The sequence below is a fragment of the Balaenoptera borealis genome (assembly GCF_965194805.1).
Source record: "Balaenoptera borealis genome assembly, chromosome: 7".
Lineage (NCBI taxonomy): Eukaryota > Metazoa > Chordata > Mammalia > Artiodactyla > Balaenopteridae > Balaenoptera > Balaenoptera borealis.
The window spans coordinates 113,678,711-113,692,016 of NC_138864.1; the positions used below are offsets into that span (position 1 = coordinate 113,678,711).

Genomic DNA, 13,306 nt, shown 5'->3' on the forward strand with positions numbered 1-13,306 from the left:
CCTGTCTTAGACAGGGCTATACCACTGTGACTTTCTGCTTTGTGTACATAGTAATTTGTTGTTTTAATAACAATACCAAAAAGAAAAAAAGAAAAAGAAAGCACGTAGCAAAGTGGGTCAAGCTGTCACCTTCCAGCCTTACAGTGGGCTTTGGAAGCAACCAAACAAGGGAAGAGCTGGAGGCAGGCTGCATTTACATTCCTAAATGCAGACACAAAACTGAGGATGTTTTATTATGAAGAACAGAGACTAAGAGGCTGCCTACAAATGAGTCTTTCCTTGGAACACTTGGACGAAATGTTCCCTGATAGCCAAGCATGAACCAGAGTGGAGACTGACTGAGAGACGCATAGACCTCATACACAGGCTACGGATGTGAAGTGTGCCGTGGCACCCTGGAGGGGCCCTGCTCAGCAGGTTGGGGTGGGCTGTCTGATCCCCAAAAGACTATCAGTACTGTAGGTCCTGACCCCTCATCTTGCTGTTGGAGGTCAGCTCTAACCTCGTCATGACCTCTGGATTTTAAGATGATGAGGCTATGTCTGCTGTTTGTGGAATAGTATTTCTAGATAAATGTTTTGTAGTAACCATAACATAAATAACGTTTCTTATTTCTAGCCAGTCATGGCAGAGGAGTAACGTGACATTAGAGATTGGGAAATGGGCCCCTTGTGGTGGTCCCTCAGACAACCTGTGCTGTCTCTTACATGCCACACTCGCTGAAGATAGGATGGATGAGGGGCAAAGTGAATAAACATGTAGCAGATAAGTATTTGGATAAAGATTTTGAAGAAGTCACAAGAAATAGCATGGGTAAACAAGAAAAGGCCTGGAAAAACTCACCCAAGAGAGCTAGCGTTTGGCAGAATGAATATTTTTGTTTTGTTGTTGTTATAAAGTATTCACTTTAAATTAGCAGAACTGCTAAAATGAAATTTTAAAAATAGTTTTTCTGAACAGCATTTAGAGAATATGATAAATGTAAGTCACAGATTCATTTTATGCATATTCACAAATCATGTGACCATGTTGCTCTAAGCTTTTAAGTCCATACAGCTAGAAACTACAGCAGAGATCGCTTTCAGTCTCAGGTTTAATTCCAAAGCTTTATCTCCTGCATCCAGAAACCCATTATGCTTATCTGTGTAAAAAGGCTACAGAAAGAAAAGTTAGACCACCGTTTTGGAGCAAGGAGGCCGGCCCTTCTGCTGGCACATCACCTAGAAGGATATCTAGGTCCCGTGGGTCTTTGCTGCTCTCTCCCTCAAGAGGAAGTGATACTTTATGAGAAATTTTCCTTAGACTACTATCATTTTAAGAGCAGAGACATTCTTTCTTTCTTTTCTTCTTCAAGGGGTCAGAATCCCTTCTTCAGCTAACACACTGACAGCTGGCTCACACTTGCACACACAGTGGTTAGGTGAAGGAATCCAGGGCAACTTCTCTTAGCTTCCTATTTCCTTCCATTTTACATTGTTTCAGAGATTAATTATTTACAGGATCCTCTTCTAACATGCTCTGTTAGAGGTCCAGCTAGATATAATCCTATCCCAGCAGACAGCACAAACTAAAACTGCTTAGCTGATGGTATAATTGTGCTTGACGGACTGAGCGTCCTGTCTAGCAGACATGTGCATGAGTCTCAATCCATTTACAGTCTATTTGACGATCTTCCCTTCTCATGCATTATTTAGGTCCAGACGTTGTATTTCAATACCTTTATAATGTGGACTGCTCAAAGTTTAGCTGCTTTTTTACTAGATGACATGGTGGGGATGAAGGCACATAAATTGTGTTGGGGGTAATGATTAGCCAAGATGGTATAGTTTGAGAAAGGAAGTGTCATTTTTGTCATAGCCTCATACTGGGCTTGGTCAACATGGAACCTGCCTCCTGGGGAAAAGTAAAGGTTAAGGCCTATAATTCTAGCTCAGTCTGAATGAGAAACCTGATTTTTCAAAGTGTTTGGAGAGTCTGAAAGTGAGGAGGAGTTGAGGTATTTAAATATTTAGTTGGGCTTGAACTTGTGGTGTTGGGAGAAGAAAGTGGAGGGGATTAGGGGAAGGGAGGGTTGGGGCAGCATGTGATGACCTATGTGACACATGTATCACATATCGTAAATTACGTCATGATTTCGCCTGTGGTTATCACCAAGAAAGCGGCTTTAGTTCAAACAGGTAGGAGAGTTGACTGTCCTGATTTACCACATAAAGTTCTTCATTCTCTCTGACCAACTTGCTTTATTTTAACTCTAAATTAGAGCTTTGGATACAAAAATCTTTGCTGAGTTGATGTAGCTTTTTATGTTGCCTCATCTCAATTGCCATTAGATCATTTAGTAAAGACTTTAATCTTCTCCATGCTCTCATTTTTCACATTTTAGTGGGATAACACTGTGGTCATTTTGCTCCGTTCTAGAAATAGGCTGCAATCAGACTCTGAGGAAACAATCATTTTGTATTTCAATTGGAAACAATAAAAATAGTTGCTGCCCATTACTCTTTACACTTCGTTACTACTTTATTTTTATAGCTTCATTGAGTCTGGTATGAATCATAAGTATAAGAAGCCTGTGTCATTTCTGTCATTGAAAAGTTAAAGGACCCATGATTCAACCTTATGGAGTCTTTTGTTCCTTTGGACTCTATGCCCATTCTAGGCTTTACTACCAGAGGAATGATGATGTCTGTTAAGCTTACACACATGGGCGCATTTTTTTTCAGACGTTATAAGCAAGAAAATTATGCCTATAAAACACAATCCACTTACCTTTACCTTTCATGTGTGGATTTTTATGAAAAGAGCAACACATGCATTGATTAACTTTTTTTCTTTCCACACGCAAGGCAACCTTAAGCAGAGACATGCTTAAAATAAATACTAGCTTCCTAAGTACAACTAAGTGTCCTTTTCTCTACTTACCTGTTATAAATGTCTTATCTAAATTTGTATTTTCTTTATGGTCAGAAGAATTTCACTTCTTCCTGTACCTCCTAATCTTTACACAACTTCTGATCTCATTTATTCTTAAAAAGTCCAGTCTACTCTTCAAAGGCAACTATTAACTTACTTTTAAACTTCTCTCTGAGCCTAAACTAATCTTCATTCCTCTCTTCACAGCTGTCCTTGAGCTACCGTCCAGAGTTCCATTTGCCTTGTGCTTGTGCTTAGTCTCAGCTGTCAACAGAAGGCATGTGCACCATTGAAAAGAATCTGTAAAGGGATGCATTGTTTGGAATTCCTCAGCTTCTCTAGAACAACAGCTTTCAATCTAGAATTTTCTATCAGCGTCATAACAAGCCTCAATCCCTCTGCAAATTTGATTCACATGTTTAATTCAAGCAATGAATTAACTGATTTCGAGTTATTAAACCAGCAGCCTGCCTATTTTAGGAAAAAACAAAACAGAATACAGAAAGCCGACTATACAAATTTCCAACTTCTCAAGATGGTGAGAAAGACACAGGCATCAATTCAAATACAGCTGCCTAATCATATACAACTTTCAGTAGCTCTTCGAGGATTGCTCCCATTTTCCTTTCACTCCTCTTCCTTGTGAGGACATAACAACCTTTAGACAGAGGGCTTTCTCCACTTTTGCTGCTGTCTGGTCTAGAATGCACTATTTTGTCAGCCCCATTTACTAGATGATGTTGATTATCAATATTGCAGTTCAGTCAAATTCCTGGTACAGAAAAGAAAGGGTGCTGCAGTGCTTATTCAGATAGAATTTCATTTTAAAAAGTCAAAAGAATGATTTATTCCAGATCATGCTTTGTTTATAACTGTCCAGACCACTTTTCCCTTTTGGCAGGAGGTGGGTTGTGTTAAAAAAATAACTAAAAGGAGCCACAGACGTAGAGACAAGGACAAGGGTACTAGTTAAATCATTGTTAGGTCTCTTTCCCTCTTAGTCATGACATTTTTCTAGAGTAAGTGCTGTTTAAGATGTGTTTTGAAGAAGGCAGCAGATAGCTTGGTGAACATGGAGTGGAAGTTTGTCCCAGCATCACGAAGAAGAGTATCATTTTTGACAGACAGCCAAAACTGCAAACATGTTTACATTGTAATAAGGGCTTGGAAATTCTTTAAGGTTTTCACGCTGGAAAAATTCATGAATTCTCTTGTATTTATACTAATGTGCGGATCAAATTGCTGTTTCAGCTACTTGCACGCTTATTTACCATTTGCTTTTAAATTTTTTTCTTTTTTATGAAAGTGCAACTTACATCCAGCGAAGTGCACAAAACGTAAGGCTTAATAAATGCAATGTTATACGTGAGGCTTTCTTTTTTCAAATATTTTATGTAATGCATACCCGGTAAAGTCTGCAATACTGGGCTGCAATTTTCTAAATGAGAAAAACTCTACACATTGCTTTCAGAATACTTTCAACACATCTTTTCAGATATAATTAAAAGGTCAGTGTAGGTGAGTCAACGGCTAAGTTTTATTTTGTGTTTCTGAACCTGCAGGTGGTCAGGCCCAATGCACTGGGGTGGATATCCACCAAAGTACATTGCACTTTCCTGAAAAATATATAATGCACAATCTTGGGAACAGAGTAAAAAAAAACGTCACACAAAGCAAATGGTGAAGGGAAGGAAAAAAGAGAAAGAGAAAGGAGATAGAAATAATAGAAAAGGTTTCCAGGAAGCCTTCTATATTTTTTTCACCCCAATCTGACCAGCCTTTCTTAGCCCGGGCACTTGTCATTGTATTTATCCAGAGTAGTTTTAGGTAGCTGGATATTTCATTAGCAGTTTGTGTGTCCCCTAGATTATAAACTCTTTGTGCATGAGAATGTGTTCTATTTTTTGTTTGGTCACTCGTTACTCCTTCACTTTGATCCTCCACAGCCCTTGAAGGCAAATGAAGATCTGTTCATAACGGAAATTCAATAAGCTGTTTTAGAATGAAGAAGGAAACAGAGGAAGCTCCGGTTTCCTAGCAGGGCTGCCACTGTTCTCGGCGGCCACCACCCCCAGCATAGCTGCTCGTGTAGTGAGATTCAAGAGCTCATTTTTCAGGAGCTCGAAAAAGCTCTCAATATGTGTATTGACTCCTAATGTGTCACTTGAAAGAAAACCTGATTAAAGAAAAAAAAAAAAAGTGGAGATTTACTCCATTTCTGTCTGATGCTGAAAAAGTACCAGAGTATGGAATGTCAATATTATCAGCTATCAGAGCTGACTGTCTCCTGGGCCCGGGAACAGAACTCTTCTTTTCCTTTAAGTAAAATTGAAAGACATTCAAAATTTGTAAGGGTCATCACAATATAAGCAAATTATATCATCTGCTACATCAGTATCAAAACTCTGTACATTGCAACCTCTCTTTAGAGAAAAGGGACTTTGCTTCCCAAGACTTCCTTAAAAAGTCTCTCCCCAAATCTCTTTTCTTTTGTTTATTTTCCTCTCCAACACCATTGATGGCAGAAGTGATTGATCATTGATGTAGGAATAATCTCAAGCCTATTAAATTCCCATATCAAAGGTTTTAAAAATTAGTGGGACTGATTGAATGTGTAGAAGATCTAAAACAGAGTATAGACTATACACCTCAATGGTCACTCTTCCATGTCAGGGAAATTACACAGTTAGATTTTAATTTATCAGATTATTATACAATATAGTATATTAATTTAGAAATATATGCTATAAAATTAAAAATAAATAAGCTTCATTTGCTTTCTAATTGATGATAACATGGTGTAAAATTACCGTTTCCTTCTTAAGGCAGAGAAGAGATATGGGTAAGTCTCCTAGACTATCTACTAGCTCCTTGTTCCTAGTATATAGTATAGTCTTGTTTCTAATGACAGTCTGATATTTTATTCTATCATCCTTATATTTTTTCATGTTTTTTATAATAGTTGTTATTTTGTACTGAAAGCTAGATATCTAAGCATAATATTGTTGAAGTCAACTTTTAATTATCTCAGGACAGACTGTGGTGTTTAGCCCTTGTATCTGCAATTTAAAAAGCTAAAATGGGCCTTATTACTCTATCAGTTGAGGGAATTTCAGGCGACACTGGCAAGGCTGATGATTTTGTCCCTAGTGTTTGCTCAGTGATTAGGCTGCCTCTTAGAGACCAGTGTCTGAAAGAGAGGGACAAACAAAACCCAGAAAACTTTGCCATTTTTAGTAATGTGTTTAAATAGCAGCAGAAGTTAGAAATCTATAGAAAGCATATAGATTAAGATTACATTTTTAAAACAAACTTTAAATATAAACAATCATAAATTCAGGTTTATGTGAATTCCTCTTGACTTCTTGTTCTGAAATTTTTTTATGCAACCACATATCTTCTTTCCCTGGAGTCCACTTGTTGTCAATCATGGGCTCCTTTTTCCTGATTTTTTAAATTCTTCTAGAAAGCTTTTATTTTTTAATTTTTATTTATTTATTTGTTTGTTTATTTTTGGCTGCACTGGGTCTTCATTGCTGTGCACGGGCTTTCTCTAGTTGTGGCGAGCAGGGCCTACTCTTCATTGTGGTGCACGGACTTCTCATTGCGGTGGCTTCTCTTGTTGCGGAGCACGGGCTCTAGGCACGCGGGCTTCAGTAGTTGTGGCTCACGGGCTCTAGAGCACAGGCTCAGTAGTTGTAGCACACAGGCTTTGTTGCTCCACGGCATGTGGGATCTTTCCGGACCAGGACTCGAACCCGTGTCCCCTGCATTGGCAGGCGGATTCGTAACCACTGTGCCACCAGGGAAGCCCTAGAAAGCTTTTTTAATAAATCAGCTTTTGTTTCCTGGTATGGCATAGTAGAAAGAATGTGACCATAGGAGTCGGATACCTAAATTTGGACCATAGCCCTAGTATTTACCAGCTCTCTGATCACAGTCATCTGTAAAGCTGGAAAAGATGATTATTGTTTTCAGAGTATTGTGAGAATTAAATAAAATAATGTGCAGAAAATTCTAGCATTTAGGTTACACATGTATTAATAAATTTATTATTAGCTTATTCTGTTGTGGATGCACCTGTGAAAGTGATCATTATATATCAGGCATCTTGCCTGACTTGGGCAGAGTGTGAAGAAAACCCCATTTATTTTATCAAATTTTTGCTGTGTATTCAAATATATATTAGAATTTTTTTTTTTTTTTGGCCACACTGAACAGCATGCGGGATCTTAGTTCCCCTACCAGGGATTGAACCTGTGCCACCTGCATTGGGAGTACCAAGTCTTAACCACTGGACCGCCAGGGAAGTCCCCCATGAAATTTTTAAAAAATCATTTAAGTTAGCATTTTCTCTGTAACAGTTCCAAAAGATCAGTTACTGTCAATGTTAGAACTTCTGCGTAGATGACGTGAAAATTTTGTGAGAAGTTATATATCAATTTACCTGGTGATATGTTTTTATGATGATTGCTTTTAGAAAAATGTTTTAATCTTAAATGTCACATATTTTCATGTGCAGAACCTCACTTACTAACTCTTTGTCTCATTGTGAACATCTCCTGTCCAAAGTCACAATATTGGCCTGGACATGATGATCCTCTGTTGTCTAATCCAAAGACCCAACTTGACCTTGGATTAGTCATAAATAAATTATGATAAATTTGGGGGGCTCACACTGGCTGCTAGGCAAAACTGTTCCTCAGACAAACGATGAATATAAATACTGAGTCTGGAACCAAGTAATTTGGGTTTGAATCTCAATTTGATTCTTAATTATTTGATCTTTAGTTCAATATTTATAAAAAGGTATACAATAATAATCACCTCAGGAGTTGCTGTGAAGAGTAATCATGCTCAACATTTATTGTATTATTATCAATATTATTATTATCATTGATTATTTAATATTATTAATAACTTAATATCATTGATAATGATAACTTAGTATTACCAGTACCACTACACCCCACATTTCCTCACTCTTAATCTATTTCATATACACACACACAATTTTCTGTTAACTATTAAGAAAGGTGATTAATTTATACTCATTTAACAATAGTAAATATTAATAGTATTTATTTAATGCTTAACATTTATAGATCAGGGTTCAGAGACATTATCTCACTTGATCCTTACCACAGCTCTAGATGAAAAATAGGGTTGCTATTATTCTTATTTGAGAAAAAAAAAAACATAGCTAATAATTAAGAGCAGAGATTATCACCCACAACTTTGCCAGGATATTAAACCGCTACATTCCTCACTGCTACATATAGGGACTCAAGCAGTGAAGAAGCTAAGGACACAATTTTTTTTCTCTTAAGTTTCTGTAGTATTTTCAGGACTTAGTCATAAACTAACAGTAAAATAACAAATGGATTATTATACGTTTGCCATATTAAGATATTGAGTCCTTTAAAGGTCATCTTCATTGCTTACTTTGTTGTGATTATGTTATTTCATCAATGATGTAACAATTATTGCTTTAATAAAATCCTATGATGCCACATCAGAGGTAAAAACTTTTACAGAACTGTAAACAGCAGAGGTGCCTAAAGCTTTATGAAAGAAAGCTGTTTTCTTTAATAGAAGAGGAACAGTCCTTACGTAGGCTTGTGTGTCACATGAGGAGAAAGGAATGCCATTCTTCAAATACTTGTGCTTGCTTCTAAGTGAATGTTTTCCATTTTTACATATAGCATTAGTATAAACAAGTAAATATTATAACTCTAAAATTTTAGAGGGTACGATAGCAACTAAGTATGTTAACACTGTATAAATTTACTATGTTTTACTTGAATAAGCATTCCAGGACCCCGAAGTGGAATCTGTCTTAGCTAGCAGCCTCTGTTGGATAAAGGATAGTTCTCAAGTGGGGAGAGAAACAGAGAGAGTACCTAACCGAAGGGTAAAGACATTGATTTGAGTTGCAGACATTTACTCACTGGCCTTGAAACCAAGACAATTCACTTAATCTCTTCGTATAGCCTGAGCTTACTTCTTAAGATAAAGGGGATGATAGGACCTGTTCTGTATATTTTATAGAGTTGTTAATATTAAGTGAGATAACATATGTTTAGAGTCCTAAGATTATTTTTTCTTTCAATTATTTTTTTTAATTGAAAACGTAAAGCATGCTCATAAGCATGAGAATCATGAAGCTTTATGTTATTGTAAAGTTTTAGAATAATAATAGTTATTGTTTTTAGCAGAAGTTATGGCACGAACCAAATCCCTTACTCATTCTTACAGTTTCTTATTTCCATAAAATAAGAGATCAAGCTAGTTTATTTTTTAACTTAAATGTTTTATATATATATATATATATATATATATATATATATATATAATTCTCCAGAGGAAGTCACCAAAAATATTTTTTAAATAAAATAAATATTGCTCTATGTTTTATTAAAATGAGTGTGAAGAATAAATTAAAGTGTCAAAAAAGATACTGGGAAAATTAATATTTGGTACTTTTCAATCAGTATTAAAATGAACATTTTGAAACATACATATAACTCAATTCTAAAAATATCCATGAACTTATCTAATGAATAGACAAAAGCAAGCTTATAAGCAAGTCAGAATTCTGAACTTACTGTTGTATTAGCTAATAAGGAATCATTAGAATAATGATTGGATTAGTGAAATTATTTTGTTCAAATAAATTACATGAATAAACAATTGTATAAGTAATGACCAAAAGCAGTGGTATTGAAACAATTCCACTGATTAGGTAAATAGGGGTTGAATTAATAATATTAATTGTTGATCCTGTATTGATTCAGCAAACATTTTTGAGCACCAGTTATATTCGAGGCAGTGAGCTGGATGGTAGAGCTACAAAGACTCAGAAGTCAAAATTCACAGTTTTGTTAGTGACGAAGAAAAATACATAGATAGTGTATCAATCAGTGTCCTATGGGTCAAAGGTCTAAACAGGGGATCTACAAAAACTGAAACCTGAAAGGCTACTAACTGTAGGAAACAAAGTGCTCAGCCTCTCTAGTAATCAGAGAAATAGAAATTAAGACAAAAAGCTGCATGTTGTCTCTCTGGGATTGGCAAATATTACGAAGTTGCATAATAACAATTGTTTAAAGGTTATTAAGAAACAGGACTTACCTGGTCAGAGTAGGATCCTCTGCAGCTATCCAAGAGAATAATATGACTGTAGTCAGAAGAAGGCTTATACCCATGCCTTCGTCCAGTGCCTTGGTCCCTATCTTGGGATTATATGATAGGGAAATTTGTAACTCAAGTCCATGATACAATAGGAAAATTTTAATTTCAGCACCATTTCAAGCAGTTTGAGGCAAACTGCATGCCCATCACTAGAGAAATGTATAAGAAAAGATGCTATGATTTACTCACTATGGAATTATCAATAGAAGCAATACATTTGAAATAGCTGGAGCAATATAAAAACATAATATGGAGTGAAAAATAAAAAGAAACAGAACAACATCTAGGACACAGTATAATTTAGTAAATTAAGATCATAAGGGAAAAAATGTATATTTTCCAGAGTTGCATATCTAGCCAAAGAAATAGTACAAGCAACTTGAACAAGTTCTAAAGGAGAGAAGGGGTAATGGAATGTGAGAAATAACAATGAAAAGAAGGAAAACATTGATGAAATAAAAATAAGAGGACCATGCAGAGACTGATGAGGATGTTGGGTATAGTCTGAGGAGTATAATTTACTCAGCTTTCCACTTGATATTCAAATAACTCTAGACAAACAGGCGAATAAGAGCAACAGAACAGAATAAAATGATATGAGGCATGCTATGGAAAAAACAGCTAGGCTAAAAGCTATCAAAAGGGTTTCATAGAGTTGATGATGCCTGAAGGCTGAATAGGAGGCAGACAGGTGAGAAATGTGAGGATGTAAGGATGAGGGGTTGCGGGGGAGGTTCTTTTAAGATACGAGACAAGGATGGAAAATGGCATGAAGTTGTAGCATACAATGTTGTGTTTGGATAACTGCATGTAATTGCCTTTAATGTGGGATATTTAGGGAAGTTCTGAGATACTTCTGGAAAGATGCAAGGGGGCAAGATTATAAATTTTATCAAGGGTCTAATTATGTCAATAATAAAAGTAAGTAGGGCCTAGCATAAGGAAATGGGAGTGAAAATGAGAACAAGGTATAACTTCAGAAGATACTTAAAAAGTAGAGTTGACAGGTCACGGTTGCAGGAAGTGTGGGAGAGGCAGGAAGCCAGGAGATGGCTAAGAATTTTAACTTGATGGTAATAGGATTCACAGAGATGGGTAAAACAGAATATGGAGAATTTTGGAACAAAATATGGTAAATTCCATTCCATCAAAACTACTTCCTAATTAAACTCTTCAAAGTTTCTCCATGACTTAGAGATTAAATTCAAATTCCTTACGTTTTCCTTAAGAAATTTATGATGAGACCTCTGTCAATGAATTGTTTTAATGTTTCTAGGTTTTTTTTTTTTTTTTTGCTATAATATTTCTGAATGGACATCCTTGAGTAGACCTCTTGCACATTTTTCTAACTATAGCTGAAATATAAATTCCTATATGTAGTATTCCTGAGACAAGTGTTTCTTCATGTTAAATTTTTATACATGTATTTACATTTTTAGAGATACAGATACGGTTCCCTGCAAGGAAATTACCCCAATAACTCCAGCCAATAATGTCCAATAATTTTAACAACTGTGGATGAAGAAATGGTTTCCACTGTTTGTGTCTGCATTTTCTTTTCTCAGTCTATATTACAGTTGTCTTTGGGTGACTTGGATTTGGGTGTCTTTACCTTTTAGGGTGCTTAGAATGATGAGTTAGGGTCAGGATAGTAGGTCATGGAATGACTAAACCACCTCCTATATCCCAACTAATGACAACATATTTGCATTTTTAAATTGTGAGGTTGAATATCTTTTCATATGATTAAAATTTAACATTTAATTTGTCTTTCATCTAGCGAGTATATCAATGTTTTAGATTGTTAGTCTTCTCATCTTTCCTTATTTCCTTTCACAACTTTTTATATTAAGGACATTAGGTAACTTTTCATCATGTGCTTTTATAAATATTGTTTCTCAATTTTTATTTTTACTTTTTTTATGCAAAAATTTCAAATAATTATGTAGTGCTTACATATATTTTTCTTATGGCTTCTGAGTTTTGGGTCTTGTTTATTAAGGCCAAATTCCTCCTAAGTTATTGTTTTTTAAAAATATACTTGAAGATAACTTGCTTTCCAAGAAGAATAATCCATTTCGTTTAAATGCTATTTGTACTATGAAGGTGCTTAGCAAATAATTTTCTACATGAATTACAAGGGAAAACCACTGCCCCATCTGTATTTCTTTGTAATTAGGGGGACCTGAATGAATAGAGATTTCTCAATTTCAAAATGCCAACAAATAACTTCTCAACAATGCTTACTTTCTGATACACACAACTCATTGATTTTGTCAACTTGGGCTACTTCCTTCAGAGGTAGTGTCCCCAGAAATGTGTCATAGCTCATTTGATAAACTCAACTTTCTTTCCAGTGTCCCTTATGAAAGATTGTGCAGTTGTCTCCAGACTTCGATGATATTATCTGAAAATGGTGAACATGTGTTTACTTAAACACAACAGGGTTGGGCAGCAGAAAGTGCACTCCAGTTTAATAATTGCTCCTTTACCAACCCATCACTGCCACCAGAGCATATGCCTCTCACAGGCAAGGACCTTGTCTTAATTATCAGGGAATACCCAGAGTATATATATCATAATGCTTAATCCTGAGTTACTTTATAGGTATGTGAGGACAAAGTGAATGAGTGAATGATTGAACAAACTAAGGTTCATAGTCTTATCTCTATCATTGACTTGATATGTGACCTTATATAAATTAGTTAATCTTTCTGGGCTTCAGTTCCCTGTTCTGCTGAACAAATACAATTTCTAGCCCGACTGTACCAAAGATTTGTCTGGAAGAACAATAAGATAATAGACTTGGTAGTGATTTGGGAAAAAAATCAGAAAATTCATATAATCATATCAATATACATTTGATAAATAATTTCTTTTGCAGGATATGGAATATTGCTAACTACATAGAATATGCTATGTGACACTAACTCCAAGTGTAAAATGGAGATCAGAAAAAAATAATACTCACTGCGGGGAATGTATTGGCTAAAAGGAGTATCATTATTAACTTTATTATTATCATTATCATTATTATTATGAAAAACAGAGAAACCTGGTGGAAAAAGTCACACACAATATTATATGTTTTATGCTTCCCCCATAATCTTGTCCTCCTATTGGTTTATTAATTTTTATGTCTATACCAGAAACCTCTTGATGCTTTGGAAAGTTTTTTATATAATTTTGGCTCATTTAG

At 35.6% G+C, this 13,306-nt stretch overlaps 1 protein-coding gene and 1 long non-coding RNA gene across 3 annotated transcripts in view; both read left to right on the forward strand.

Annotated features, from left to right (window-relative positions):
• The window catches only part of CHRM2 (cholinergic receptor muscarinic 2), a 417,083-nt gene that overhangs the window by 390,418 nt on the left and 13,359 nt on the right, over positions 1-13,306 (forward strand). The window lies entirely within an intron of this gene.
• LOC309631585 overlaps positions 1-13,306 on the forward strand; it is a 481,022-nt gene that overhangs the window by 37,932 nt on the left and 429,784 nt on the right. The gene's annotated exons all lie outside the window — the stretch shown is intronic.